This window comes from Petaurus breviceps, unplaced genomic scaffold, assembly GCF_028583685.1.
Source record: "Petaurus breviceps papuanus isolate PSGF00001 unplaced genomic scaffold, PetGlider_PUasm1.0 38, whole genome shotgun sequence".
Taxonomy (NCBI): Eukaryota; Metazoa; Chordata; class Mammalia; order Diprotodontia; family Petauridae; genus Petaurus; species Petaurus breviceps.
The window spans coordinates 19,875,566-19,903,463 of NW_027186304.1; the positions used below are offsets into that span (position 1 = coordinate 19,875,566).

At 41.2% G+C, this 27,898-nt stretch overlaps 1 pseudogene; it reads right to left on the reverse strand.

Moving 5' to 3' along the window:
* Window positions 1-27,898, reverse strand: LOC138170354 (heat shock cognate 71 kDa protein pseudogene; annotated as a pseudogene).

Below are 27,898 nucleotides of genomic sequence, written 5' to 3' on the forward strand. Positions count from 1 at the left end.
TTTATGAAAATAGTCTTTATTTAATATACCTACTGTATTTCATTCACTCATTAATTCATAAAAAGGTTGTTTGCCCTTCATTCTCGAAGAGGACCATGACATCAGGGAGGTGATGCCATGACATGTAAATGAATTAGATTTAAGTGAGGGAGGGCTGTGCAAAGTCACCAGCCTCACTTTCTCCTCTGGAGCCATCTGGGTCCGGTGGTGAGATATAGATCAAGACAACTGGAGATGTCCCTTTCCATTAAAAAAAAAGATTTTTAAGCACCTACTCTGTGCAATGCATTTTGTTAGGTACTGATAGAGATACAAGAGTAAATTAAACATGGCCCTTACCCTCTAGTAGTTTAGACTCTATTAGACTCACATGTGAGGAAACTCCTTGTAGTCTCTGAATTTTGAAGTAGACAACTTACATCCATTTTGTAATTTGGGATGTCTGACTCCAAGTCCAGTTATATAAGCAAAGGTTGATTTTAGCTCAAAGTTCTTAATGGCTTTTTTTTTTCAAAACAACACTGGTAGGGGCAGGTAGGTGGCACAGTGAATAGAGCACTGGCCCTAGAGTCAGGAGGACCTAAGTTCAAATCTGGTTTCAGACACTTGACATTTAACTAGTTGTGTGAGTGTAGCAGCAAGCACCCTAGTATACTCAGGATGGCTGCTAGCACAGGTTCTTAGATCTGCTTTTCTAAAGGGTTGCAACTCAAAAAGGGTTAACAATCATACTTTAATCAATCAAACATATATCATTTACCTAGTTCAGGGGGAAAAGTCAGCACCTTGAACCTCAGAGAATACAAACAGAAGTTACAACAAAAAATAACACAATTCAGCAGACAGGGCTATCAGCTGTCTGACCATTACATCCATACCTAGTTAGTTACCAGAGAGGGAAGCACCAACATCTGGCTTTTCAAAGCCAGGGGGCTCAATGGCTGCCCAAAATCTCATCTGGCCAAATCACACAACTCTTCCCAAAGTGAGCCCCAAAGTAAAAACTCACATCAGGGTATATATAGCCTTCTCCTGGCTCAGAGAATGTCACAGCCCTCTTGTCCCACTGCCCAGTCACAAAGTAACAAGGTATGGGCATTCCTGAAAAACAAGCCTCCCATCACAGGCTCCGTGTGACCACATTCAGCCTATTAGGAGGCAGAGTATATAAATCAGGGAAGGTTCTCAGAGTCATTTAAGCCTATCAAGGGGCCAAGGGATAGGGAAGATCTTCAGATTCCCAGTGACCTTGGGCAAATCACTTAACCCTAATTGCCTTGCCTTCTCCCCTCAAAAACAAAACAAAACAAAACAAAAAAGCATTACACAAAGAGCCTTCAGTAAATCCAGAAGTAAGTATTCTTCTCACGAGGAGAATATACCCTCTGTACCAAGGCTTGGAGGCAAAGAGGTATTTCATTTTGCTTTGTCAGTTTTCAGACCCCACTTGAGGTGACCTATTGGGGGAATGGTGATTTTTTTCTTAAAATACACTCTAGTCTCTGCTTATAGGTTCCAGTTATCTGACCAAGGTCACATACTCTGTGGACTATATAGCTTTAGTGAACAAATAGGTCATTTCCAGTGGCCTGGGAGCAGTCCTGGAGGGGTAGAATGGCAGAAGTAATCATTTCCAGGGATCGTCTTCATTTACTTCTATTTTGATCTTCACATTATAAGTTAAATTATAAGGCATGTAGAGAACCTGGAGATAGTTCAAAGGAAAGTCGAAGATGATTAAAGAGTAGCATAATAAAGACATAAAATGAGAGGTTAAAGGAACTGGGATTGTTTAGCTGGGTGAGGAGAAGAGGCACCTGCATGGAGATTTCCAAGAATTATAAATATAGTGCTGTCTTCAAAGGGAAGGCAATCAGCTTGTTATCAGCCTTTGCTGAAGTAAGAACAAGAATAAATGGATACAAGAAGCAGCAATGAATGTATTAGGGTTACTCTAAGGAAGAACTTGTTAATATTTTCCAAACATTTGATCTGGCTATTGATGGTAGTTGTACAATTCTGGTTTGTTTGTGGGTTTTTTCTTTTAAAAAATTTTTTAATTTTAATTTAGTTTTAGTTTTCAATATTCATTTCTACAAGATTTTGAGTTCCAAATTTTCCCCCCATCTCTCCCCTCCTCCACCCCAAGATGGCATGCATTCTGATTACCTCTTCCCCGAGTCTGCCCTCCCTTCTATCACCCACCCTCCTCCCTTATCCCCTTTCTTCCTACTTTCTTGTAGGGTAAGATAGATTTCTATGCCCCATTGCTTATATATCTTATTTCCCAGTGGCATGTAAAAACAATTTTTAACATTTATTTTTAAAACTTTGAGTTTGTGGGGCTTTTTAAGGTCTTTGAGAAGAGGCCAAAGTTAGATTCTGTTAGGCATGACTTGTCTGATACTATGTAAAGGGGGGTGGGAATGGACAAAACCACTTCAAAAATTCCCTTCTAATCCCAGAATTCCATGAGGCTTATTTTAGGCTTATCCTTTATATGAGGGATTGGGATGAGACTTGTGAGGTGCTCAGCTGATGTGATCACCACATGGAAGATGTTTGAGACACTAGATAAGTATTATGACATATGGAAGAGATTTGTTCCCTGAATTGGTATATGTGGCAGATATTCTATACCTGGTTCTGGTCTGGTAACTTCATAATAAAGAGATAGGCTGTAGATGGCTGTGGGATCCAGAACTGAGATACCTTCAGGTATGTGCTAGGGGAAGTTCCTATAGGTTCTTAAGAGCTGGTTGTTAAATTTTGGTGTGAACTTATATACCCTAGAAATTGGCAAATGCTACAAATCATGGCTTAATGTGTCCTGGTTTTCTGGAGAGCCAGTTGTCTACCAACACATACCCAGCAGAATTCAAATAACAATCACCAGACATAAATTGTACTGGTCTTTCCTTCCTGGCCGGTGTTCTAGAAGGAGGTAGAACTGAAAAGAATGACTGCAGTGGACCTCTGAGTGGGGGAATGACCTCTAGCCTTCTCTCACTTGTAGTTGAGCGGAAACCAAGAGTACATGGTTTTACTCTTGCTTCTATCTCTGTTGGTCTCATTTTCTTGATTTGGGGTGAAGAAATATTTGAGATAGCTATACCCTTGTTAAAAATTATATTCTTATTAAATAAGAGGATTTTGTGTTCAGTTCTGAGTGCCAGAAAAGGGCAACCAGGATGTTGAAGGTCTTTGAGTTTATGACATAGGACCATCAATTGAAGGAGCTGAAGGTGTTCTACCTATAGAAGAGAAGATTTAAGCATGCTTCAAGGATATGTGGGAGAGAGATTAGACTTGTTTTACTTGGTCCTAGTGGACAGAATTGGAAGCAAATGGTGTAAATTGCAAAGGGGCCATTTCAAAATGAAATAAGGGGGGAAAAAGCTACTTAATAATGAGACCTGTGCAAAAGTGGAATAGATTACCTCAGGAGAGAGTAGGTCCCTTCTCCCTGGAAATCTTTAATCAAAGACTTTGAACACTTATAAGATATGTGTGTAGTGGGTATTCTTGGTTAGGTATGTGTTGGACTAAACAGCCTCTGTGATTCTGTAAAATTTCTATCGAAGTTTGTATAACTCAGACGCAATATATTTTGGGCATTGGGACTTGGCAACTAATTTTTTTCAAATTCCAATGGAGTTTTTAGGCAATCTGACTAATTAACTATCAAATTCTAAAATTTCAGAAGTTTTTAGTGACAGTAAAGAATTCAGATGTTACAGTGAAATGTCTAATCTGAAGGTATATAAACCATTGTTTCCTGTAGAGCCTTTCTATTTTTCTTCATTAATTTTTTTTCTTCCTCAAGTGAAGCATTTTACTATTTATAACTATTTGATGAGAGCAATGAAGTGGACTGACTTGCAAATTTTGAAAGCTTATGGATTTAAGCTCATTTAGAAGCAACTCTTTCCCAAGAATATCAGTCAGTGGAACCTTTTGATGTTAATTTGTTTCTCCATCTATCTCATACATCTGTTCCTAATATTAAGAAGAGATCTGATTTTGTCCAGAGATTGTGCGTGCGTGTGTGTGTGTGTGTGTGTGTGTTATCATACTGATAACTTCTAGTAAGTCACCCTATACACATTTGCTATACTTCCTTTAATAAGTCTTGATATAGTTTGCAGGTTGTAGTCATTATGACAGAGCCCAAATCTGGGATTTTCTAGCCCCCTCTTTTATTTTAGTTGGCATCTTATAGTATATTCAAATGACTAATCCCCTTTCCTGCCCCAAATAATATAATCTATAATTTTTGCTGGTTGGTTAATATGACAATCCAATTTACTTTAGTTACTTGAGTAACTTCAGTCGTATAATTTGGAAAGAGAAATACAATTTAGTTCAACATAGGGGTCTTAATTAGCCGGGTCTTTGCTGGCTTTGGAGACATCGGGAAAACCAAACAATTTGGAGAATGACTACAGTGGGCCTCTGGATGGGGGAATGACCTATAGCCCTCTCTCATCTTGAGTTGAAGGGAAGCCAAGAGGGCATGATTCTCCTGTTGCTTCTATCTCTGTTGGTCTATTTTTCCTGATTTTAGGTGAAAGATAGTTATACCCTTGTTAAGAATCCTATGCTTGTTAAATAAGAGGAATTTTGTGTTCAATTCTGGGTGTCAGAGAAGGGCAACCAGGATGTCGAAGGTTGTTGTGTTTATGACATAGAACCATCAATTGAAAGAACTGAAAGTGTTCAACCTGGAGAAGAGAAGACTTAACCAGACTTCAAGGATATGTGGGAGAGTGATGAGACTTGTTTTTCTTGACCCTACAGGACAGAATTGGGAGCAATTGATGTAAATTGCAAAGAGGCCCATTTGAAAAAAATATAAGGAAAAATCGCTTAACAATGAGAGAATTTTATACAAATCCTGTAATATGATTTTGTGTAATTTTCAATAATACAAGTTTCCTCATTTTAAAAATAAGGGAGTTGGGGGCGGCCAGGTAGCACAGCGAGTAAGAGCACCGGCTCCAGTGTTGAGAAGACCTGGAGATCGAATCCTGGGCTCAGACACTTAGCACCCACCCAGAAATAACTGGCCGTGTAACCTTGAGCAAGTTACTTAACCCCAATTGCTTAGGGGCGGCCAGGTGGCTCAGAGAGTAAGAGCACCGGCTCCAGTGTCGGGATGACCTGGATCAAATCCGGGCTCAGATACTCAGCACCACACCCAGAAATAATAACTGGCCGTGTAACCTTGAGCAAGTTACTTAACCCCAATTGCTTTAAAAAAAAAAATAAGGGAGTTGGAGGAGGTGACCTTTAAGGTCCCTCTAGCTCAAAAATTCTATGAATTTATACATCTCAAGAAAGAAACTAGAGATTGAAGGGAAGACATAAAATCACAGAATCTCCAAGTTGGGAGAAAACTTAGAAGTCTTCTAGGGTCTAGACCAACCATACTTGGCTAAGAATACCTTGAATAATATCTCCCCAAAGTAGACACCTAACTTCCACTTGAAGAACTCAAATGAGGGGGAAAACATTGGAAATTTTTCTACACCTTGCTCTAATTATACCCTGTAGGGTCAAATGAACAAGTTTATCTAGTTAAACTAGATAAAGCATTTATCAATCCCTTACTATGTTCCAGAAACTGTACTTAATGCTGAGAATACAAATATAAGCAAAAAGACAGTGCCTACCCTCCAGAAGTTTACATTTCAATAAGGAAAGATAGCACATAAAAAGAAACTGAAAAGTATGAAGGGGAAGTACCCACTCAGGAACAAGGTGGAAAGGTCTAGAGAGTCAGGAGTTGGGTTAGAAGTGAGCATGGCTGCTACTCAATGCAGTAGCAGTCCTTCTTTCTCCACAGTGGTCAGCTATGACCCCTGACTCCCCAGCCACTATGTTGAAGAGACCCACAGTTGGCATTGATCTTGGAACCCCTTACTCCTGTGAGGCAGTCTTCCAACATGGGAAAGTGGAGGTCATTGCTAACGACCAAGGAAACAGGACCACCCCAAGCTACATTGCCTTCACTGACACAGAAAGTTTAATCAGTTATGCTGCAAAGAATCAAGTTTTGATGAACCCCACCAACACAGTTTTTGATGCCAGACGCCTGATTGGTCACAGATTTGATGATATGGTTGTAAAGTCAGATATGAAGCCTTGGCCTTTCACAGTGGTGATGACACAGGCAGGCCTAAGGTCCAAGTGGGGTACAGAGGGGAGAGCAAAAGCCCAGAGAGGGGATCCCATTTGAGGAAGTACCTGTATCAGCCATGCTCACTTTTTCCTTTTTTTATGGTGCCAATTTTAAATACATTTTATTCTCCAAGACAATTGCATTTCCACTTGTTTACAGTCCTGATAAAGTGCAATGTTGTTCACTTCTCTCCCTCTGCACACATTCAAGTATTCAGAATGCCCAGATTTACGCAGTAGCTTAAATGTTACTTTTAAACTGCTACTGCCTTGGCTACAAATTTGAGTCCTTCAATTTTTGGAAAGCTGTGTGGAATGCTCTTTCTGGTGTGTTTAGTCGACCTCTTCAATGGTGGGTCCAGAAGAAGCACCTCCAGATGGGGCTGCCCCACCCCCTGGGAACCCACCAGGCATGCCTCCTGCACTCTGGTACAGCTGAGTAATAATGGGGTTGCAGACCTCCGATTCTTTCTGCTGATACTCAAATTCTTCCTTCTCAGCAGCCTGGTTCTTATCCATCCAGTTGATTATTTCATTACATTTGTCAAGGATCTTCTGTTGGTCTTCATCACCAATTTTGCCTTGAAGTTTTTCATCCTCTATGGTTGCTTTCATATTGAAAGCAAAAGATTCAAAGGAATTCTTGGAAGATGCCTTGTCTCTCTGCTTTTCATCCTCAGCCTTGTATTTCTCAGCCTCCTGGAGCACACGCTCAATGTCTTCTTTGCTCAGACATCCTTTATCATTGGTGATAGTGATCCTGTTCTCCTTGCCTGTGCTCTTATCCACAGCAGAAACATTGAGGATGCCATTTGCATCAATGTCAAATGTTACTTCAATCTGAGGAACACCCCTGGGTGCTGGAGGAATTCCTGTGAGCTCAAATTTGCCAAGCAGATTGTTATCCTTTGTCATCGCTCTTTCACCTTCATAAACCTGAATAAGCACACCAGGCTGGTTGTCCGAATAGGTGGTAAAGGTCTGTGTCTGCTTGGTGGGGTTGGTGGTATTGCGTTTGATCAGAATGGTCATAACTTCACCAGCAGTTTCAATTCCAAGGGAAAGAGGAGTGACATCCAACAACAGCAAGTCCTGCGCATTCTCAGATTTATCTCCAGACAAAATGGCAGCCTGGACAGCTACCATAAGCAACAGTCTCATCAGGATTGATACTCTTGTTGAGCTTCTTGTTAAGCTTCTGGATTTGGGGGATTCAAGTGGAACTACCCACCAGGATGATGTCATGAATCTGAGACTTATCTATCTTGGGATCTCTTAAGGCCTTCTCCACACTGTCAGATCAGCATTCCACAGAAGAGATCAGCATTCAGCTCTTCGAAATGGGCTCAGGTGATTGATGTGTAGAAGTCGATACCTTCATAGCAGGAATCAATCTCAATACTGACCTGGGTACTGGAAGAGAGGGTACACTTTGCACATTCACAAGCAGTGTAAAGATGGCCAACAACCCTCTTGTTCTCACTGATGTCCTTGTGCTTTCACTTGAACTCGGCAAAGAAATGGTTGACCGTTCAGTTGTCAAAGTCCTCCCCACCCAAGTGGGTGTCCCCAGCTGTGGACCTGACCTCAAAGAACAGGAAGGAGCAGAACAGATAAAAGTTTGAGCATGAGCTGGGACCAAGTAGAACTGAGAAAGAGAATGTTTGTGATGTTTGGCACTCTGTCTGTCTGTTCTGGATGTGTTGATGTTACTTTGTCAGAACAAAGCATTCTGTCTGTTGAAAGAGGACTTTACCAGAAGCCCTGAAAGAGGACTGCTGCTGATACAGAAGTCCTAAAAGAGGACTTTTACTGTTATTTACAGAAGTCCTGGAAGAGGGCTTTACTGCTGTTTACAGAAGTCCTGAAAGAGGGATTTACTACTGTTTACGGAAGTCCTGGGACTTTACTGTTGACGTGTGTTTGATTTCTCAGACAGAAACTTTGTCTGTTGGTTTTGTGTTACTTTGTCAGATAGAAAGTGAATTGGGATGATAGTGCCAGTGATATGTGTAAATATTGTTGTAGTTCTGTTAAGCTTTGTCTTCCTAGAAACAGAAACTGTGAAGGGCTTAGAGTGGAATAGTTCCCATGGACTGAGATATAGAACCAGAGCAGAGAGCTGCCTGCATGTAAATCCAGGCAAGAGCTAGGAGAGCTGCCTACCTGTGAATCCAGGAAAGAACAAGGAGCATGGAAGAGGAGCCATGGAGTTTGGAAGTCAGCCTCATGTTAAGATGAAAGAAGACTTTATTTGGGTACTCAGTGCTGACTGATAATATTGTAACTTACTGTGACCTAGGGATGGATGGTGTTTGTGCTTTCTGCTATCCCTTAAGGGAGATTGGCTTAAGGATGATTGGAAGTCAGCCTGGAGTCAAGATGAAAGAAAACTTGATTTGGGTATGGCCACCTTAGTAATAAGTTGTTATTGTTGTGAATGCTGTGTTTTGGTTTCTTCAATGTTTTGCTTTAATTTATTGCTGAATAGAAAGTTCACTATACTATGAGATTAGATCCTTAAAGTTATTCACAGCAGCAGTCCTCAGGAGAGCTGCTCATGATAGACTTTACAGAAGACACTGTCTTAAGGTTCAGACTTTTTTGTACTGCTGTTTCCAGAGCTAGTTCTAGGGATCTACAAGTTTTTGGTGCTTCCAAGGCAGTATGATTTGGGGAGAGGTGTGGTCACTGCTCTCCTGGTCAGCACTCTGGTGTTTATCTAGGAAGGGCACTACTTCCTTGAAGCTGCAAGTGTTAGTGCTCTTCTCTGTCTTGGAACTGTAACCAGAGCCCTGCTCCCTTGTGACCTACCACAAGTACTCCTCTCCACCCTGGAACTGAGACCTAGAACTGTGAATGGGAAATAATATTACTAATCAGTGCCAGCTGTAAAGGGTCCCTTGTAACCCCTTCCTTTTTTTAAGTTTCAATTCAGAAGGCATTTATTGTTGTACCAACTATGTATTTATCACTGAGCTTTAGCAGTACAGAGACAAAAACAAATACAAAATAGTCCCTGCCCTCAAGAAGTTCATATTCTTTTTTTAAAAGATTGTTTTTGTTCTTGATGTAAACACCAAAGGAACATTTCCACATGCAGAGGAGAACAGAAGATTATATACGCCACATTTAAGCTGCACTCATTGTGTGCTTTCTAAAAACGTTTGTAATTATTCAACAAGTTACTGTCAGTGCTGTCCTGCTTGTCTTTATCTCCTCATGAACTTCCTTTTGTTGTCTTTGATTCATTTAAAAACGGCTTCAATAACATGATTTTTCCCTAGTGTCACAGACCTCTTCTGTCAACCTAGAAAAGTGTCTCACTCTGACCTGTTATTGGCTCTGCTGCTCCAGATTTTGATTTGAGGAGTTATTTTATGTTTGGAGGAGAATGTGGGGAGACTTCAGCTGGGTTGCTGCCATGAACACATTTTACCATCTTGGCTCCACCCTCCATTTTGTCCAACTCTTACATAAATCTTCCCATGAGTTCACCTCTGAGGTCTACTCAGAAGTGAGACCTTCCTTACTTTCTCCTGATGTCATGAGTAGTTGGCTATCTACCTGTTATACTTCACTTTCATGATGGGACAAGCACATATTCTCTCCCCATCTGTAATAGTAATGGAATTTGAAGATCCCCTTTGTATTGGCAAGCTAACAAGTACTTAGCACTTAGTTCCAACCTCATTATTGTGTCAAGTATTAGGACCCAGAACTTGTGAATCCCACAGTGGGATGAACTTCCTGATGTAACAGGAAAGGGCTGGAACAGGGAGGAGCTAATATCTTATATAAGGAAAAACACAAGCTGGAGAGTCAGAACTTCTTGGAGGAAGCTGCATGGAGGCTGAGGAGCAGAGGCCCAGGCTGGAGAAAGTGATTTTGATTTTGAGAACAGAGATAATGGTGTCAGAGCTTCTTCTGAGAGCCAGCCAAAACTTCTGCTGAGAACTTCTGAGGGCCAGCCGGAGCTGCCAGAGGAAGCATGACTGTGGTATCAGTACTTTGTCTGTCTGTTTTGGGTCTATGTTGATTTCACAGATAGAAAGTGATTTTGATAAAGGTGCCGGCAATGTGATGAATGTTATTGTGGCTTTGTTAAGCCTTGTCTTCCCAGGACCTGAAACTGTGAAGGACTTGAGATGGATTAGACACTGTGAGCTTCAATAAGGAACAGAGACTACACAGAGAGCTGGAGAAGGAACTGGGAGCTGTCTGCCTTTGAACTCAGGTAGCAGTTGGTTGGATTCAGGTAGGAGCTGGGACCATGGAAGAGGAACAATGGAAGCTGAGAGCCTGCTTTGAGTCAAGATGAAAAGACCTCTTCTTGGGTATTAATGCCGACAGATGAGATTGTAACTTACTTGTAACCTAGGGGTGGATGGCCTTTGTACTTTCCACTACCCCTTACGAGGGTACTGAGTAGTGACTGATGATATTGTAACTTGATTGCACCATAGGTAGAAGACTTTGACCTTGGTACTTTGTGTCAATTAAGAAGGCTTGCCTCCTTAAGGATGATTAAATTAAGGATTTACTAAATGAAGGACTTACTAAATGAATGTTATCTTTTGCTTAAAACTATGTGACACTTTGGTGAAAACTATGTGGCCATTTTAGTGATAAGTTGTTGAGTTGTGACATGGTGAATTGCTGTATTTGAATTTCTGTGAATGTTTTGCTCTAATTTGTTACTGAATAAATAGAGAGTTCACTATACTGTGTAATCAGAACCTTGAAAGCTGTTCAGAGCAGCAGTCCTTGGAAAAGCTGCTCATGCTTGGCTTTACACTATCTGAGGATATCTTTTACTCCTGTTCTTTAGAGTTCCTCACTAGTTATACGTTGTAGCTTTCTATCATGAGACTCTCCATTCTTTTCATGTGATATTTGTTTTTAATTCTACTGAGAATTATCATTCCATATCTTGCTATCATGTAGCAACATTAGTAGAATATTGGTATTGAAAATATGGGCCTCAGGGCAGTTAGGTGGCGCAGTGAATAGCCCTAGAGTCAGAAGGAACTGAGTTCAAATCTGACCTCAGACACTTAACACGATCACTAGCCATGTGACCTTGGGCAAGTCACTTAGCCCCAATTGCCCTGCCTTCCTCCCTCCAATAAAAAAAAAGAAAATATGGGCCTTTCCTTTCATGGGAAACTTAGAGTCCTAAATGATATTTTATGATATTTGATATTTCCTACTGCTATCCAACTCTGGGCCCAACTCACTGTCCATCTGCACTATTTTTTTTTTAGTGAATATACTGATGAACAGGTTCTACAGTTTGCCCCTCAAAATACAAGTAGAAATCTAGACAATAGACATTTTCATCCACTTGTTCTTTCTGTTTGGATGGTCAAGCATTCTTTTTGTCATTATAGATCTCTCTCAGGGCAACTAGGTAGTGCAGAAGATAGAGCACTGGTCCTGGAGTCAGGATGACCTGAGTTCAGATCTGGCCTTAGACACTCACTAGTTGTGTGACCCTGGAAAAGTCACTTAACCCTCAATTTCCTCATCTGTAAAATGAGCTGAAGAAGAAAATGGCAAACCACTCCAATATCTTTGCCAAGAAAACCCCAAATGGGGTCACAACAAGTTGGACACAACTGAAACAATTGAATGACAACAATAAACACAAAATCTCTCTGAGGAAGTTCCAAAACTGCAGCTGGTTCAGTGAGTAAAGTTACTGTGTACAAATAGGAATAACTGGAGGCTGTCATAATTTACAAAAAAAGTAACAAATTCCTTTCAGCCTAAATGCTGTTATCTCCTTTATCACAGTGATGAACGACTGGCAAATACTCATTTCCTTGTTTTATCCTTTGCCTGTTTATCATCAGAGGGTCATTAATCAGATATTTCAGTCATATTTTTCAAGAAATCTTGAATGATTGTGATGTATGGATGGGAGTCACCTTGTTGTTAAAGAGCCTGTTAGGCAGTGTTTTCTCCTCCCAAATCAAATGATTTTTCATAGTCAACAAACAATAAGTGCAATGAGATCTCATGTTCTTTATTCTTTTAGTTAATTACCAAATGATAAAGGTGTGGTTCCACTATTGAATCTCACGTTTAAAAGCTTGCTTATTCCCTACTAATGCTATTAATGGGGATGGCATCCATTCATAAATAGATGACTCTTGTACTGTTTTCTATAGATGGTTGAGTAAACATAAAGGTTGGTAGTTATTGATGTTCTCTGAGTCACCTTTTTCTGGGATTAATAAAGCTCTTCCTTATATTTATGCCAAATTTTCCTCCTTATGACTTCTAGGCATTGAGCCATTCTCTGTCTCTCTGTTTCCCTCCTCCCTTCCTCTCCTCTCTCCTCCCTTTCCCTACTCTCTCCTTTCTTCTCCTTTCTTTATCTATGCAGTGAGTTTTCTGGGCCTCACTTTCTTACAGCCGATTTGGCCACATCCTCTCTGCCCTTTCAGGGTTCTAGGTGTTTACGGTAGCTTTTCTCTAATCCTGTCAGCTCTAGCCCCCATTCTAGCATGGTTCCTTCCATTGTTAGCCATCCATTGACTGGTATCCCAGTCACATTTAACTAATTAGTATTAAATAGCTTTTACCAATAAATATTTACTTCACAGAAATAGTAAGAACAGAAGTACAAACATTTTCCCCAACACTGTGGGGGCACACTAACTTTTATAATGTTGGTCTTTAGGAAAAGTGGGCTCAGACTTAAGATGGTTTTTATATGCTTTGTCCCCACCAAGTTCCCATCCGGATGTCTTTGTCTCTGCTAACTGCTGGTCTGGGACCTGAAGATTGCTCTTCTGGGACTCAGTGATGATCAGCTTGCTTCAAAACCATTCATGCACTCTTTTCAAAACTCACAAAATTATAGACTTCAATCTCCACTTAAAATGAAAGAACAAATGCTGAGGGAAAGAATGGGCATCCACCACCATGGGCCACATGTCAGCCTTAGATAGGAGAACCCAAGGCCTCTTTGCCTTACAGAATCGTCTCTCACTATCACTAGATACTGACAGCAGAAAGAAGTAGCTAAAGATAAGGGCCAATTTCCAAAAGACTAATGCCTTTTGAATGCCCCATAGTTCTGACTCTACAGCCAATCAAAGAGGCTCTGATTCACCATGTGGTTAGCAGAACAGAACCAGTTGCAGCATATATGCACATGCTACAAACCCCTCCAATCACATATCATTACAGTTCTCCCAGAATCAGGCTCCCCAGCCTCTTCCCTCAGGGACTTGCATCAGCTTAGCACACTGATGCCTGCTCACAAGGGCTGGGCTCATTGGCTAGTTACCAGTTACTTCTGTAAATGGGGATAATTCTTGTGTTTCTTCCCTCACAGGATCATTGCAAGGACAAAATGAGACAATGTATGTTAAGTACTTTGAAAATCTTAACATTCTATATAAATGTCAGTTGTTAATTTGCTCTCTTAATTTGCTGTTGTGTTTGAGTTTGGTTTTATGGAATACTGCTTGATTAATAGTTTATTTGATTACATGACTCCCTTCATGAAAACTTTATTGTAAATACAGGTATACTTTTCTCCTAGCATTCTGCTCTAATAGGTCTAACTCTGCCTTCCTTCTTGCTTTGACCTGTTTTGTGTCAGTGATCTAGTGTCTACACCTCTGCTATAATTAAATCTTTATTTCCACCTCTGCTTTCTAAGAAAATGTATTCGTTTCTGCAAAGACATCAAAAAGAATGGGCCTTCCTCTAAATGTTACTTCAAATCCATCTCAGACAACGGCTTTTGAGACTCTACTCAAAGACTGGTACTGAAAACAGAAAGTTTCACAGAAATCTGCTTCAACAGCAGAATTGTACAATGTTTTATCTGGTCCCTTCTCATCCTTTGGACTTTGAAAAACTTGCAGCAAGCTTAGATGTTCATTTCAACTTAGCAAACATTGAGTAAGTCTCTGCTAGCTCATGGAATCATAGTATTTCAGGCCAAAAGAGACATTCAGGCCATTTTGTCCTTAGGAAGGGCATGACCTGAATGATTCATCATTCTTTTTTTGGTGCACAAAACAGAACTTGCCCAAAGTGATGAAATGAAAATGCAATCCAATGGAGTTCCAGATGAATACAAATTATAGCCTTTCGTAGCTAGGTTTTTGTCTTCTCCAGCTGCCCGGGAGATTGTAATGTGTAGATAGCTGCTAAATGAACTGTCTGTTTCTTTGGAGTTACAAATGCAAAGTATTTCTCCATATTTGCATTCATACTTTATTAAAGTCTACAGCAATTGTCCATTGTCAGTCTCGAAATTTTTGTAATTTTTCAAAGTCCTAACATACAAATGCCTTTTGTTGGGAGTTGGGTGAATAAATTGAGCTTAGTTTAATAGTTTTTTTTTTCATCTAATAGCTTTTAACAAAAGATATAGGATGGCCTGGGATGTTTCCTATCTTTGTATCTCCAGATTCTAGTACAAAGTCTGACTTAGAAGCCATTTTGCAAATGTTGATTGAATTTAACTGAACAACATCAAAACTTCAGATATCACATGATAATTTTAAGTAGTTTAAGACAGGGTCTCTTTGTAGTAAAATGTTAATGTTTACACCATCTACAATTCAGTTGTGATTCATTAGATGCTTTTCAGTGTGTTTCTTGCTATTTATTTACATAACATTGCAAATGCCCCATATGGCACAGTGGCTTATATCAAATGGGAGTGGGAACCCAGGAGAAACTGGGACCCTGTTTTTTTTTTTTTGGGGGGGGGTGTATGTGCATGTATATGCACGCATCTATGCATCGAGGAGCCTCAACGTCCACTGAGCCCAGCAGCAGCATAAACAAGCTTTAGCTGCTTCTGCAGTGCCAAGATGCTCTCAGATAAAAACAGCTCCAAGCTTGATACCCTGTGGCTTTTTGACTCATTTATCAGTTTCTCTATTTCTCTGTCAAAAGGAAAAGGTCTATGACCTCAGCATATACTTATGCATAGACATTCTGGAAAACTATTTTTGTTGATGGATTCACTCTCTCTTGTTGATTCTACCTCCTTAAAGACTGTGTTGTTAAAAAAAAAAAATCTAAATCTCCTCTCTCACTGGGCTTTGTCATCCCCTTTTCTCTATTATGTTCCAAGTATCCATGGTCTAATAAACTCATAGCAGATGACCACTTCATTTTAAATAACTACTGCAAATAGCATAGAAATGAAAATAAGCAATTAAAGAAATAAACTTCAGATGCCAACTTGTTTTGGCTGCAGCACAAGGAACTTTTTTCTGCCTTCCATATCCCTCTGCCCAGAGGATTAGATGGAAAAGGAGGAAATGTTTGGCAGACAGGTAAATGGAAAGCAGTTTCCCTGCTCCAGAAATGGAGGAGGTGGGATAGAGGTAAAGGAATTCCAGATAGGACTAAGGTTATTGCACCAATTTCTCTCTGTCCCTCTGGCAGGTGCAAGCTTATCCTTCTCTCATGTAACTTGGTCAATAACTCTCCTCTGTTCCCCACCCATCTCTCCCATCAACTTGTAATCTTCAGGTGAGCAATGGTTGCAAGCCATCATCATCACTCTGCTACATGACTGGATGGCCCAGAATGGAATTTTGAAGAGTACTCTGCCCTGATTCTACTCATTGTCTAATGGCTGGTTTGGCTTCTCTGTGAAAGTCTTTCAAGGTCCAAACATGGAGATGTGATGAACTCTGGGTTTACCCTATTCCAGGCAGACCCTTCCAGCCCCTTACATCTCCATGATGAGGTTTTTATGAGAGAGGAGTAGATCTACAGGGTGTCCCTAAAGTCTGGACACATAGGAAATCTTATTATGCATATTTTCAAGAAATGAAATGAATGAAATTTTCAGCAACATTTTATTAAATTAGCATAAATTTTAGCTATGACAATTTCATATGGAATAAAAGCTTTTATTAGCTACTGGGGACTATTTTCCATATTAATGAGATTAATTTAATTAATTAATAATATTTCCTATGTGTTTCTTATGTCTTCCTATGAAATTTCATTTATGCTAATTAAATAAAATGTTGTTGAAAATTTCATTCCTAGGGGCAGCTAGGTGGTGCAGAGAATAGAGCACCGACCCTGGAATCAGGAGGACCTGAACTAAAATTCAGCCTCAGACACTTGACACACTTACTAGCTGTGTGACCTTGGTTAAGTCACTTAACCCAATTGCCTTGCCTTCCCCCCTAGATAAAAAAAAAAGAAAATTTCATTCATTTCATTTCTTGAAAATATACATAATGATATTTTCTATGTGTACAAACTTCAGGGACACGCTGTATACTGACACAAGTTCTTTCCTTGATCACTTCCTTAGCTATTCTAACCCTTTTTTAGTGGATTTCCAAACGCTGAACTGTGTAGTTCTGAGTGGGTATTTTTAAGTCCTCTTCAACTAAACTGGCCTCGCTGTCCCTCAAACACAGACACCGTCTCCATCTCTGTGCCTTTGCACTTGCTGTCTTCCATGCTTGGAACGCTGTTTTTCTCACCGCCACCTCTTGGAATCCCTGATTTCCTCCAAACCTCAGCTCAAATGCCATCTCCAGCATAACAATTTCCCTGCTCCCTTATAGACAGTCAGTTAACAATTAACAAGCATCCATAGTACATACTTGCTAGGTGTCAGGCACTGTGCTAAGTGCTGAAGGTACAAATGAAAACAAAAAGCAAGACTCTCTCCCTTCAAGGAGAATACATTTTAATAGGGAAGGTATCTATACATAGTGGTGAAATCTGGAGAGTCAGGAGCAGAGCTAGGACAGGAATAAAGAATGGATTCTTCAATGGAGATTCCATGAGGAGCTCATCAATGGGAGAAAGGGACCCTAAGGACCAATGCATGTTGCAGGGTGAGAAGAAAGCTAAGGTATGGTGTGGCAAAGTCTGAAGAGTGAGAAATCGAACCCAGAGCTGTCTAGTGTCTTCCATCTGAAATTATTTTGCATATAACATATGTTATATGTGTGTGTCACCTCCCTCCTATAGCATGTGTAATGGGAGTCTGGCACATGTGCAGACCCCAGTTTGCTAGAATCATTATGATGTGTGAGGAAAGTGAATGTGGGTATATTCTGTAATTGATTTCAGGTGGCATACCATGTGATTGGGAGGAACCTTTTTTCCATTGACTATGTAGCCAGAACTGCTGAGGAAAGGACCTGAGTCAGCTCTGGCTTTCTCTTTTCGTTGTATTTTCATGTGGGGGAGTGAGGTGACCCTTTCACTCAAGTCTAGTGATGCCATGTAGTAAAGGGAGGGCCTAATGTTACCCTTCTCTCCCCATGTTCACTGCCCAAAGCCATATGGCCCCCAAGAAACTGGCCTGGACAGCCACATTGTGTGATGACTAATTATGATAGACTTAGCTCTTCTCAGTACTACAACAATCCAAGACAATTCCAAAAGACTTGTGATGGAAAATGCTAACCACATCCAGAGAAAGAACTATGGCATCTAAATGCAGATCTAAGCATAGATTTTCACTTTTGTTTTTTCTTTCTCATGGTTTTCCCCTTTTGTTCTGATTCTTCTTTCACAACGTGACTAAGGTGGAAATGTATTTAACATGATTGTGTGTGTATAAACCTAAAAAAAAGAAAGAAAAGAAATTGGCCTGGGTCCTTGGCCCTTTCTGTTTGTTCTAGGAGTGGGTAGTGGGACCTCTAACCTTGGGAGTCTCAAAGGCTGGGGAAGAGATCCTCAGGAATCTGGGACTTCAGGAATTTAGGCTGGGTGTTGTAGCCACCCCAGCAATGAGGTTTCTAGGAGCACAGAGAGCTTCAGGATTCCAGGCCAGCAGAAGCCTTCATGATGCTACTGTTGGGTGTGAACTTGATGGAAACAATGCTGTGTAGGAACTGAGATAAGTTTTGAGCCTTATACCTGTTCTCAGAGACCAAGGTAGTAGTGTGAGGTGTGTGTGTGTGTGTGTGTGTGTGTGTGTGTGTGTGTGTATGTGTGAGACAGACAGACAGAGACAGAGACAGACAGAGAGACAGAAAGACTGAGACAGAGAGAGAGAGATTATACTCCCCAATGTGTTGGGGAGAATGTTTATACAGTTGTTCTCACTAAGTCTTTGAAATAAATATTCTTTTTGTAAAAGCTATCCAATGTTAAGTGCTTAATTGAAAAAGAAGTTTTAGTTATTGGCTTGCTAAAAATAGGAAGAGCATTAACTGGTGGGGGCTTGAGCCAATAACAGAAAAAAGAGATACTCAGAACACTTCAGGGTACTGTAGAAACCTCAGGGGGAGATGTACTAGGTCTGACCCTCAAAGAGCTGGGCCAGAGTCAACCATGTTACCTATTTAAGCCCTTTGAGGTTAAGGACTGTTTCATTTTTGTCTTTATAATGCCAATGTCTAGCCAAATGCTTTTCTTATTCGAAGGCAGAGCTTCAACATGACTTCTAACTTGTCTCTTTTCCCTTCTGCCATTTAAAGCAAAGTAAAAGCTTTAAAGCCCCCACAGTCTTTTTTTTCTTTTTTTTTTTAATTTTTGTAATGCTTTATTAACTTCTGATTTACATCATTCGTTTCCACCAGATTTTGAGTTACAAATTTTCTCCCCATTTTTCCCCCAAACATCCCCCCAAAACAGCAGTCCCACAGGATATCCCCACCTCCAATCTGCTCTCTCCCATATTTTCTTCCATACCCGTTTAGACTTTTCCAGTGGATCTCTATGTCTCAGTGCCTGTACATCCCATTTCTTAATTACATGTAAGATGGTATTAATACTAGTATATATATACATACACACACACACACACATATATATATATATATTTGAATATTTGATTTTAAAACTTTCAATTCCAGATTCATTCCCTTCCCCCCCTGCCACCCACCCCCACTGGGAAGACAAGCAGTTCAGTAGGTTGTACATGTGCGGCTAATGCAAAACAATAACATAGTAGATATATTGTAAAAGACTGACTATATTTCCCTCCCTCCTATCCCACCTCCCAATTGTTCTGTTCTCTACTTTGATCCTGTCCCTTTTCAAAACTGGGTGCTTCCAACTTCCCTCCACCCCAGCCTGCCCTCCCTTCCATCATCCCCCCTCTCATCCACTTCCCCTGCCATTCTCCTGGAGGATGAGATCCCCTATTTAGTGTACATTTCGCTCCCTCCTCAAGCCAGATTCAATGGGAATAAGGTTGACCCATTCCCTTTTGCCTTCCTATTCTTCCCCTCCATTGTAACTATTTTCCCTTGCCTCTTCTGTATGAGATAGTTTGCCCCAATCTGTCTCTCATTATATTCCTCTCACCTCTTAATTTCACCTTTTAAGTATCATCCCTTCTTGTTAAATTGGCCCTGTACCCTCTATCTATGTATACCTGTAAACATATATACACACATTCACATATGTATTCATATGCCCACAAACCCTCATATATAGACATATATATATATATATATATATATTTCTAATCCCTTCAACTACTGAGAAAAGTTTCATAAGTTACAATTATTGTTTTTCCATGTAGGAATGCAAATAGTTCAACTTAGATAAATTCCTTATGGTTTCTTTTCCCTGTTTACCTTCTCATGCTTCTCTTGCTTCTTGTATCTGAATGTCAAATTTTCTATTCAACTCTGGTTTTTTCAGCAAGAATGCTTGAAAGTCCTCTATTCCACTGAATGACCATATTTTCCCCTGGAACATGATACTCAGTTTTGCTGGGTAGGTGACTCTTGGTTTTAATCCCAGCTCCCTTGACCTCCGGAATATCACATTCCAAGCCCTTCAATCCCTCAGTGTAGAAGCTGCCAGATCCTAGGTTATTCTGATTGTGTTTCCACAATATTCAAATTGTTTCTTCCTGGCTGCTTGTAATATTCTCTCCTTAATCTGGGAATTCTGGAACCTGGCTATAATATTCCTAGGAGTTTTCTTTTTGGGATCTTTTTCAGGAAGTGATCGGTGGATTCTTTCAACCTCTATTTTGCCCTCTGGTACTAAAACATCAGGGCAGTTTTCTTTGAGAACTTCCTGGAGGATGCTTTCTAGGTTCTTACTTTGGTCATGGCTTTCAGGTAGTCCAATAATTTTTAAATTCTCTCTCCTGGATCTATTTTCCAGGTCAGTGGTTTTTCCCATGAGATATTTCACATTGCCGTCTATTCTTTCATTTGTTTGGATCTTTTTAACAGCATCTTGATTTCTCATAAAGTCATTAGCTTCCATTTGCTCCAATCTAATTCTGAAGCAATGATTCTCATCTGTGAGCTTTTGAGATTCTTTTTCCATCTGGCAAATTCATCTTTTTAAGGCATTCTTCTCCTCATTGCCTTTTTGAGCCTCTTTTGCCATTTGAGTCAGTCTGTTTTTTAAGGTATTATTTTCTTCAGTCAGGCTGTTGACTCTCATTTCATAATTTTCTTGCATTGTTCTTGTTTCTCTTCCCAATTTTTCCTCCACTTCTCTTATCTGCTTCTTAAGGTCCTCTATGGCCTGTAACCAGCTTGTATTTTCCTTTGAAGCTTTTCGTGCAGGAGTTCTGACTTCACTGTTTTCCTCCTGTTCCATGCCTTGCTCCTTCTTATCCCCAAAATAGGAGTGTAATGTTGGAATCTTCTGTCTGCTTTGTTTCCTTTGCCTGCTCATTTTGCCACTCAATTATTTGACTTTTGGGCTTTTTGCCACAGTAGGAGAGTTTTGCCACCAGACAGGAGAGTTTTTGTCCCAAACACTGGGGTTTTCTCAGCTGCCGGAGGTATTAGATGGGTGCCCTCTCTGAGGTCTCCACACGCTCTGGCAAGCTGGACATACACCCCAGGATCTCCACCCTAGACTGCAATCCAGATCCAAGCAGGTTAAAGCAAGAGCGATTACCCCTCAGACTGGTGCTTAGTCCTCCTACACTCTGCAGGCCAGGAGCTGAAGCTGCCACGTGGCGCTGGCAGGCTGTGCTGGCGTCTCAGCAGCTTCTTGCCCAGGGGTAAAAGCCACGCACTCCCACTTACTGGGTCCCAAAGTCCAGACTGCACTGGCCTCTCACCTTGTCCTTCGCATCTGTGTATTGATAAATCTGGAAACGGCCACAGCTGCTGCTGATCTGGAGTCCCTCTGGCAGGCGGCTGGTTAGGCCTGCCTTGGGGCTAAGGCCTCTGCGTGGGGCTGGGCTGGGCTCCCAGAGCGCTGCGCTGGCCAATCCTAAGGCCTGCCGGGCTGTCCTCAGCGGGAGGTTAGCTTCTCTGTGTTATTATGTGGGTTCTGCAGCTCCAAAGTTTGTTTAGAGTCCTCTTTTTACATGGATTGGGGAGGGTGGAAGCTGGAGCCGAGGGAAGGTCGTGCTTCTACTCCGCCATCTTGGCTCCGCCCCCAGATTTTTGTGCCCCCACAAAGTCTTAACATAAGTACATTACCAACAGTTCAGAAAATATGGATCCTCTGAACCAAGTTCTTTTCCCAGGGTGTTTTTATCATGCTCATCAGAACAAAACATCAAGAAACAGACCATGAATTTGAATGTATAGATAGTGGGGAGTGTCTCATCATTAGTTTTACATTTGTCAGGCCAGTGTTATTTCTGTCTCTTCTTTCTGCTGTGATGCCTTTGGAGTCAGAGCTCTAGCACATTTTTTAAAGGTCTTCTTGTAAGAGCCTTTACCAACAAAATTTCATCTTCGTGCAACAGCTAAAGTTAGGGAAAAATCTCAGTTTCTGCTTAAATTTCTCAGGCATCAGTATTTTGTTCCTCTTTCATCATAATGTTGCATCTGGGAGAAACCCCCCCCCCCCCACTTTGCATGTTAAGTTTGTCCTGCAAGGTTACTATAGTTATTTGTGGTGAATTAGGGCCGCTTTATTGCAGCCATTTAAATGATGGCTCTCTGTGAGTTTCAAGACTTTTAAAATATCTCGATTAGTTTCTCCCACACATTTCACATTTCCATTCTTCCTTTTTGTCAAAGATCTCTCTGGAAGAGTGATTGTGTGGTAGTTCAGTCATTACAGTAGGGAAAGGAGGAAGATAAAACCTACAAAAGACTCGTGTTTAAGAGAGATTTATTAAAGGATAGATACTCTTTACAGCAAACTAAGGATAGTTGGGGGATGCTGTGGTCCTCCAACTCTGCATCCAGATGGGACAGGATGGTGGTGGTCGTGTGGCATCTCCAGAAATGCCTTCCCATCTTTACGTTTTTTACAGCAAAATTCCCGTTTTTGATGCATATTAGGGACGGTCCCTTCTTTTGGGTGGTTCCAGGATAGTGATAGGTGGTTATTATCTATTGTTTCCGGATCTATGCTATGTAACCTTTGATCACACTAATTGATTGAAGGAAATAAGCCTATGGGATTCGATTGTTTCCCAGTATATTCAGCGTTAGCTAACGAGGATGTGGAGGCTTTTCTCTATGATCCTAGGAACTACAGGACTGTTTGGGCCCTTGTGGGCACATCTACGAACTTATAATTGGAGAAACAGCTGGTGATGTTCTGGGCTAGTTTCCAGGGTAAAAATAGAAGGATATATATTGCATAGTAGCCAATTAAGATGGGCATGAGTCTTCTTTGGCAGCCTTGCTTCTGAAACAGGCAAAAATTGCCTATCAGTGCCAGGATGTTGGTTTTGGGCTATTTTATCAAGTGAAGATCAAAAGCCCTTTTATGAAGTCCTTTCCCTTGAGATTCTATATATAACTACTAACTCAGAATCTATAGGGGAAGGAGAAGAAAAGCTTCTAGTACAGAAAGATCCTAGAAAGGGGAGAAAGGCCTAATCAATTAATTTCTCTCTCTGTATATAGATAGATAGATGGATATACATATGTAATATATATATTTTATATATGTATTTGTATGCCGATATATGTGTATGTATGTGCAAACTATCAATTAATTTACATATATCTAAGGAAGTATAACAAAATTATAAGAAGTAAATATATCCATATATAAAGCAAGTAAAGGTCATAGAAACCACAGACCAGTGACTATGGAATGAATTTTGGCAGTCATAGTTTAACAAGCATTAAATCAATGTTACCCTCAAAACCATAGCTCATAAACCCTCATCAGTGTATTTACTTTTTAAAGACAGACAGAAGACACATTTGGTTTAATGCAAAGGCATTTTAGGAAATATAATGGCCAAAAAATAGCAATAAAACATTTTCTCCATAAAACCTTTAAATCCCTCCTGCCTTCTCACCAAAAGCAGAATCACTGTCAGAGGACTCACTCTGACTAAATATTAGAAATTCCTTGTGGCCCCCTGCTTAATTTCTGATTGCTAACTTGCATATGATTAGCATCAGATTAGAGGTAGATATGCTTCCAGAAAACTACCAAAGACTTTCTGGATTTGCCTCTTCCAGCCCCAGTTTATCAACCCCAAATTTCTCTGTGTCTTCTATGCAAATGAATAGGAATGGGAAAAGTCAGAGGCACAAAACTAAGACCCTGGGACAATGCCTTTGTCCTCCTCCTCCTCCTCCTCCTTCTTCTTCTTCCTTTTTGGAGGGGGGAAGGCAGGGCATTTGGAGTTAAGTGACTAGTAAGTGTTAAGTGTCAGAGGCCAGATTTGAACTCAGGTCCTCCTGACTCCAGGGCCGGCCGCTCTATTCACTGTGCCGCCTAGTCACCCTGTCCTCCCTCTTCCTGATACTCTCTTCTTTCTAGTTTTTCGGGGCAACACTCTCCTGGCTCTTCTATCTACTTATCTGACTCTTCCTCATTCTCCTTTGCTGCATCTTCCTCCAGGTCATGCTCACTAATCACTGGTTTCTCACAGGGCACTGTCCCGTGCCCTCTCTTTTCATTCTACCTGACTTCAGTTGGTGATTTCATTAGATCTTATGTATTTAACTATCACCTCTATGTTTATGATTCTCAAATACTTACTGTTCCATGAAGTAGACATTCAACTCTTGGCTCTGGGCATTTTCTTTCCTCTCCTTTCTTCTCCTAGAATGGACTGTGGAGGCTCTCATTTTACAGAATAGAAAAATAAAGGACAGAATTTAAGTGACTTACCCACGGTCATAAAGCCAGGCAGTATCTGAGGCAGAATTTGAATCCAGATCTTTCTCACTCCAAGTCTGATACAGTATACACTACACTATACTGCCTTTGTAGCATAGCACCATAACTGTGTACCTAATACCAGCTATTAGATCTTCTGATACCATCTGCTCCTTTACTTGGGTTTATTTCTACAAATGGTGGAAAAAGAAACATTTTTCTCTGGGAACTGTGGGGCAAAGTGAAGACTCAAGATCATAAGCATCCAAATTGAGAGGGAACCATCCCATGGAACATCCTCCGAGTTGCACATCTTGGTTCTAGGGGAATACAAGTATACGTGCTTAAATATGAAAAATAATTACATATAAAATAAACAAGACAGTTTTTTTGAGAGGGAAGAAATAGGAGTGTAGAGTATGAATCAAGAAAGACCTTATGGAGGAGATGGTATTTGAGCTGAGCTTTGGAGGAAACAAGCAATTCTAATGGGTAAAGGTAAATGGCGGGGAAGCAAAGGAGAGTCAATGGCCATCAACACACACACACACACACACACACACAAACACACACATGCACACACAGAGCCAGTCTACCAGCAGACTGATTTCTTTTACCTCATTTCCCTGAAACTGCTTGATTAAATGATTGGTTAGGTGAGTTGGTGTAATGTAATACCAAGCAAAGGCAACTTCCCAGGTTCAAAATACCAGCATAGGTGCTCTCTATTTTATTCAGTAACAAACCCAGAACAGAGAAGATCAAAAACATGACATCATTCAAAATACAGCATTTACTAAGTGTGATTAAATCATCTCCAAGGCCTACCCCACCCCAGGACTTTCCAATCATTCAATCAATTACAAAGTCTCTGTTCCAAATACTTCTCCACCCCTAGGCTATACCTTAATTAAGTCCACCACAAAGCCCCTCTTCTCAAATGGAGATTAGTTTCCAAACATAAGTAATACATTCATTTGCTCAACCATAGAACACAAAAAGGTCAAAAGTTCCCCACCCCTGGATCACAATTGAATCTACCCCAGAGTTACATCAAGTTTAAACACAGCACTTAATACCCAAATGGAGGTCTTTTCTTCATCTTGACAGGAGGCAAGTTCTCAGCAATCTTAGTTCCTGGGGAGACAAGGCTTAGCAAAGCCACAAGATACATTGCCAGTCCCTTCATGAATTTATCCTCTGTCTGTAGAACAGTCCTAGAACCCCTGAACACATTAGCAAAGCCCTCTCCCAGGATTTCTGTAAACATACAACAAGAAAATCCTTCTTCAGGGCTTCTGAACCAACAGAAAGGCTCCCAGACCCCTGCAACAACAGCACTGTCCTTCACCAGTGGACAGTATTCATTCTGTCTGCCGGACAGTCTCCAGACCCCTGCAACAACAGTACTGTCCCTCACCAGTGGACAGTATTCACTCTCAGTACTGTCCCTCACCAGTGGACAGTATTCACTCTCTGTCTGCAGGACAGTCTCAGGCCTTCTTAACCAAATGCCAGGTTCCAGGACTTCTTCAACAGGACAGTCTTTCACCAGTGGACAAATCTGGCAAAATAACATCAAAACAGACAGACAAAGTACCAGCAAAACAGCCATGTCTCCTCAGTCCTTGGCAGCTCAGGGGGCAGGTCTCAAAAGTCCAGGGCAATTCAAAGCGGCCACCAGCAATCTCTTAGTCTCTCCCTCTCCACGAGGTGCTGCTTCCAAAAAGAACTTCCGCCTCTCTCTTGTCTCTCCAAATCTACATCACCAGCTCCTCCCACTTCAGGACTTTCTTTTCACATCAACAAGCCCATCCCACAGGTGGGATTAACAAACTCTGGGTTTTAATACAATCAATTTGAAAACCAAGCCAATACAGGGGAATCTTTAATTGCCATTACTATCACAGTTGGTGTGTGAGCGTGTTTGTGTATGTGTGTGTATGTGTACATAGGAACCTAGATTTAGAGGTAGAAGAGCCTTTAGATGCCATCTAGTCCAAATCCCTCATTTTACAGATAAGGTAACAGGCACAGAGTAGTGAAATGACCTGCCTGAAGTTACAGGTAGTTAGTGTCAGAGCTGGGATCTGAACCCAGGCTCTCCAAATCCAATGTTCTTTCAGTATGCCTTACTGCCTGTAAACCTAGCTTGTTTCTTAAATGTTTGTTTGCACTCTTTCCTTGGAGCTAAACATTGCCCACTTAAAGGGTTTAACTGAGTCCAAATTGAAGGTCCCAGACTTTCTCCCCAGCTGTCTCAGCTGCTCTTAGGAATTCTGTGGCAGCTTCTACAGTCAGCTGCCCCCTCAGTTTTGGTCCTGGCTCAGTGATTCAGAAAGCATCTTTCTCCACCCCCTCCTCACCCAATCCATCTTTCCCCACCCTCCTTACTAACTCTAATCACTTGGCTTCCTTAATCCCTCTCTACTAAATTAAAATTGTGAGTAGCCCTTCCCAAATGTTATTTATATAGTTTTCTCATTTGGGAAAGGGTACTTAGACCCTGGGCACTATATCAAGGAAATGGTGTGGTGCCTTAACATTCTATCTGTGTATTTATTATTGGTATAGATTATTGGAGACCAGAGACATTTAAGCAACATTCAAAAAATGATTAAAAGGTTTCTTTAGACCTTTACTCTCCTCGTGGTTCCTTCTTGAATTAGATAAAGATCTGAGATTTCTTTGACATAGAATGATGGAGTCCTAATAAAGCTGTCCCCAGCCCCAGTATTCTAACTTCATTATAGATAGGCCTGGCCCTACTGAACAGCAGGCCCATTGCACCTACCTACCCCCCCACCCCACCCCAAAGAGTTTTTGGCGTCCCTGGTTTTAAACCGCAACATAGAGAACTCCCACAAGAAGCTCCCTCTACCAATGCAAATCAGCACCTTCTCTGAGAGTCTTAGAAAGTAACCCAGAACATAGAGACTTGCCCAGGGTCACAGAGCCATTATGTGTCAGAGTGGGCTAATTCTTTCTGAATTACAAATATTTTGCAAGAGCAGCAGTTCTATTTCCCTTTGGTGAGAATTCTTCTTCCCTTGTCCTCCTCCCCATAACTCAGATTTCCTTCATCTCAGGGAGGCATTCATGCAAAAGCATCTATCTGAGTACACACACACCTTCTAGGCCTCCGGATGCAGGATGACATCATGACTCCCACTGTCTTCTCCTGCCTCACACTCTCAGCTGGTTAGCGCAGGACCAGAGCAGGGCCAGAAGTGCCCTCTCCAGGGCTCCCAGCCTATTTTTATGAGACCAGCTGAAATGCAAGCTGGGCCCAAGTGGATAAGCAGCAGCCCACCGGTGGAATGTTGGGCCCGATGGATTACATGGTAACAGCTGAGGAGGGACAGCCCTGGAGTGCTGGCTATGGATGTGTTTACTGATCTTGAGAAATCTGGGCTGGGCCCAGCCCAAATACACACCCAGAAAACTTCAAATCCTTAGCCTCTGCGCTGTATCTGGGCTCCTTCTAAGTCTATAAAGTACTGCCTAGGACAGGGCCAGTCACTGTCTTTGGAACCTCAACAGGTCTATGGGAGATAAGGATGTGGGAGGTCAGGAGGGACACGAGCCAGGCCTCATTCCTGCTGGAGGCTAGCACTGAATAACCTGTTTCACGGTCTGTGTGTTAAACACTGTGGTCAGCCCAGTGAAAGATTAGCTTATCTGCTGCTGCTTATATTGCCACCAACACAATACTACTCTGCCC